This window comes from Haliotis cracherodii, unplaced genomic scaffold (genome assembly GCF_022045235.1).
Source record: "Haliotis cracherodii isolate W230 unplaced genomic scaffold, xgHalCrac1.p SCAF_10, whole genome shotgun sequence".
NCBI lineage: Eukaryota > Metazoa > Mollusca > Gastropoda > Lepetellida > Haliotidae > Haliotis > Haliotis cracherodii.
The window spans coordinates 35,552,766-35,557,294 of NW_027266265.1; the positions used below are offsets into that span (position 1 = coordinate 35,552,766).

Sequence of the window (4,529 nt, forward strand, 5' to 3'; positions counted from 1 at the left end):
CTTTTACGACAAGCATGGTCACCTTTTAAGGCAAGCATGGGTTGCTGAAAACCTTTACTACCCCGGAATCTTAACGGGTCCATTACTCGCTGGAAGAATGGATGGGTGGTCATCGAACAGATTGATGATGTGACTTACCGTATACAGGATGGTTCCGATAACTCATTTCGGGTTGACCATGTTGACAGACTTCTGCTCTATGAGGGATGATCCTCAAACATGGTGGACTTCTCAGTAATTGTCACATACTGTTATTTCAAATGAATCTGAAAACAATTATATTTCATTTGTTTTCCTACATATTGTCAGACCCCTTTATAATTTAGTTTCATGAAGATATGAATATTGTGGTTGCATTGTAGATGCAACAGATCAAAATGTGATCTAGGGAATGTTCTGTTACGAAATTTGAATGTTAAACAACTTTTCTTTTAAGTGGTAAGGATTTAAAATTTGGGCTTTGTGTAAGCTTTCTCAACTATTTACTGGATATGGTTGATTGGTATGGGATTCACTCTAGTTCTCACTGAGGAAGCTGATGATGGATCATGATTCCAAGGATGTATCTAGAATAAAGAAAAGTGATAAGCACTGTTGAAGTTACAACATATCTCATGGAGGCGTTTCTTACTCCTTACTTGCAGTCAGAAGGATGGCTGACGTTCTCAACCTAGATGTCGATGAAGATGAGATGATGCAATTGGGTTCGGAGCATACAGAGGTTATGGAGGGGACGCCAGGGATGAAGTTTATAAAGTTCAGGCCAAATATGGACTGCCCTGCCTTGCCTGCATTGACACTAAGACCTTGACGTGAGTTTGAAGAACATTGGGCGCGAACGCATTACAGGGTGCATAAATCGTTTGCTTGCCCTGTAAAGAAGTGTCATGATTGTAAAGGTTTAAAGTACCATATTGCGCACAAGCATTTAAATTCCAATGTTATTACCTCTATGGTTGATAAGCTTTGCACATAAGTGACTGTTGAAGTGGAACGGAATGAAAATTTCGTTGACCCTGGGGTTTGTCCTGGCAGACATGGCGTCCCCGGGGCAAGAGGGCGGGTAAGAAGGGGAAATCAGCAAAAGCCTCTTGCTCTGCCCTGTCTGTCCAAACGTCACACAACTTAAGTGCGAGAAAGAAATTGATTCTGTTCCTCGGTCATGTTCACTTCCAAATATGCCATCTATGTCCGATCTGCAGATAGAAATTGCAGCAGGCCCTTGCCGCTCGCCATGGGGCACACTGGCCAACCTGCCTGGATATCCCCACAAACAGGCCCCAGCTGGATGAATTTATTGCCAAGGGCTGAGAGGTAATGGCCGTGTTACAGTCTGCCGAGGTTAGGCGATTTCCAGCGTCGCGCTGCTGACGCCTTCATCCGAGGTATGACACATGGCAGTGGTAGTCAGGTGGCATAATACTCTGCCTTGGAGAGGAAATAGTCAGGCTCGGTCGAAAATGATCAAGACCTTCGATTTTCGCCCACTTTCCCGAGATCGTTTGAAGTTTTTATAGTTATTAAATATATGATTATTTATTATTACATACACGTCTTGTGTGTAAAAACTATGTATATTGTACGTATAAGATCAATTAAATGTTTCATCGTAATATTTAACAGTTATAGTCAGCTCCAGTGATCGGCTCAAATAGTCCCGCTATCTACTGGCGCTTACGTCATCAAAAGGTGGGTAGTTCATTACGAAATTGTTTCATGCTCTAAAGTAAATATTATTATTCCAAAATGCTTGTGTTATAACTGTCACGTCGTATACTTGGTGTTTTATCGCATTCTTCTCGATCTAACCTTTGGCGTCTTCTGCTACATATATTTCCGGAAGTGACGTCACCATGAATATAATCTCGTTCCAAGTCAGTTGCAATAATAACAGACTCATATTAAGTTGTAGATTTTGGCCAAGCGTTTTTTTATAGATATTTTATAATCATTCGATAGACTAGTTTACAGTTTTTTTTATAACAATTATCGTGCAGCATTATTGGCTCTGCCTTTGAGCATAGTAATTATTCTTTTTCAAGTAGATTAAATAGAATTTGTAGAAATTAATTATCTAGAATCTAACTGTCAAAACTGACAAGCGTTAAAAATAGAGTACGACTTGCAGTTAGTTCATGTATATATTAAAATTGTAACTGTCATTACTAATAACAACAAGAAGTAAAGATTTCAATTGACTTAATTATTTGTTATAGTTTTCTTTCAAATCCGCTTTAGCCTTATCTCTTTGAAACTGACGGTTGGGATGGGACTGATAACATCCTGACAACCACGTTCCCCAACCCCAAACCCGTTACACCAACCAACCAACCCATCCACAGCATCTTTCAGTACTGCTTCACCAGATGTTACGGAGTCATGTCATAAGTAGATGAGCAAATCTGATTACAACTACCTCACAAATGAGGTCAACATCAGCTCATTGAAGCTGAGTTAGTATCGTTTTGTTTAACTTAACGTTTCATAATTGAGTGAAGATGTATGTTGGTAAATGAATGTATGAATGAGTGAGCGATTTGGGTTTAAAACCGCTTAATTCTTGTTATAGACCCGTGAAGATTCTGGGGTAGCATAGGTCTTCTGCAACCCATACTTGTCGTAAAAGGTGACTAGTGGGATCGGGTGGTCAGGCTCGCTGATTTGGTTGATGCATGTCATCGATCCCAATTGGGTGGATCGATGCTCATGATATCAATCACTGGATTGTCTGGTCCAGACTCGATTATTTACAGACCGCCGTCATATATCTGGAATATTGATGAGTGCGGCGTTAAACAACAAACCAATCCAGCGAGTAATGAACTTTCTGCTGGACGGGAGGTTCTTCCCAGGATTATATAGTCACACTGGTTGTCCAATCTTGAGTGCGGCGTTAAACAACAAACCAACCAACTAATTCTGGTTATATCATGCTGTATCAGCTAAATGTGGGTTGAAAGGCCAAAAGAGATGCAGGTCTACCACGGGTATGGTGCAGAAAACCAATGGCACCGAACAGAGATTCGAACCCACGATCATAAGTTCCTGACCTGTTTTGTACTCCACTGACGTGTTAGCTTACAGTTAAGCTCATATGACGAATGTCCCAGGCAATTGTCGCACTTGGAGGGTAACTTGACAGCGTCAATGCAAGATAATGAACAGTCTCTATTATCTACCGACACAGATTCCTTCGGGTGTAAAAAGTAAAATAGTGATGGACATTATATGAATGGCTCTGCGATTACATCATGCCTTGGCTAAGAGGGTTAGGGTTTGTTAGTGTCACTTTTAGCCTAGCTACGCACCCAGCAATATCCCTGACATACGATGGCGGCCTGTACCATGTACACAATCGAATCTGGACCACACAATACAGTATCACGATCCATGATCCACGTTGTCGTCTACACAATTTTCTACACAGCGACGATGACTAAAGAATCTCTGTGAAGGCGGGGTGGTGGTGCTTCGATGATGTTAGATTGGTAGAGATATAACCTCGGTCAAAGATTCAAGATATATTTTTATACCCCCGACAAAATGTCGGGGGTATATAGTTATACCAAGATTCCGCGGTTTCTCTTAAACTATTCAGTGGATTCATCTGAAACTTAGTACATATCATCTGTGTCATATGGAGGGGTGCAATCAAAAGAAAAAAAAGGTGTTTATTAATTTTCCATTTTTTTTATGAATTTTTCAAACCCTAACGTCCGTCCGAAAACTGTGTCCGCGCGATTTCTCTTAAACATTTCAGTGGATTCATCTCAAACTAAGTACATATAATCTGTGTCATATGGAGGGGTGCAGTCAATAGAAAAAAAAATGTGTTTATTAATTTTCCATTTTTTAATGAATTTTTCAAACCCTAACGTCCGTCCGAAAACTTTGTCCGCGCGATTTCTCTTAAACATTTCAGTGGATTCATCTCAAACTAAGTACATATAATCAGTGTCATATGGAGGGGTGCAGTCAAAAGAAAAAAAATGTTTTTATTAATTTTCCATTTTTTTTATGAATTTTTCAAACCCTAACCAAGGTATCGGAGGGACACATGTTTTTGCCGAAATTGAGGTAAACATTATTGAATGAAATTTTAAATAAAATTAATAAAATAGATGACAAACAAAAGGTCAGATATACAGAGAAGACATTTTTATTACCAGATAGTGTAACAACAGGATTAATTTCCGTTATTCAATTCGGATTTGTTATGCTATTTCCGATGACGGATCATGACAGCCTGAAATAAGGCTGAAGAAAAGTCTGTGCGCATTGTACACGAGAGATATTTTTTTCAGGATTTAATAGCCCTTAATTAGGGGTGTGTATTATACACGAGTGTGTATTATACGCGAATAAATATGGTATATACGAAATGTAAAGCTGTGGGCGTGTTTGTTGTTGCTAATAACCTGTATTCAACCAGAAAATATTATATTGTATGTAGTGTTCACAAGTCTTCAGTTCAACTTCACTGTTGATAGATAATACAAGATAACTAGATAAAAGATGTAAATGAGCTA

General features: G+C 39.2%; 1 pseudogene; it reads left to right on the forward strand.

Moving 5' to 3' along the window:
* The first annotated feature begins 652 nt into the window (after positions 1-652).
* LOC139449889 (uncharacterized) lies at positions 653-1,420 on the forward strand (annotated as a pseudogene).
* Positions 1,421-4,529: the final 3,109 nt, after the last annotated feature.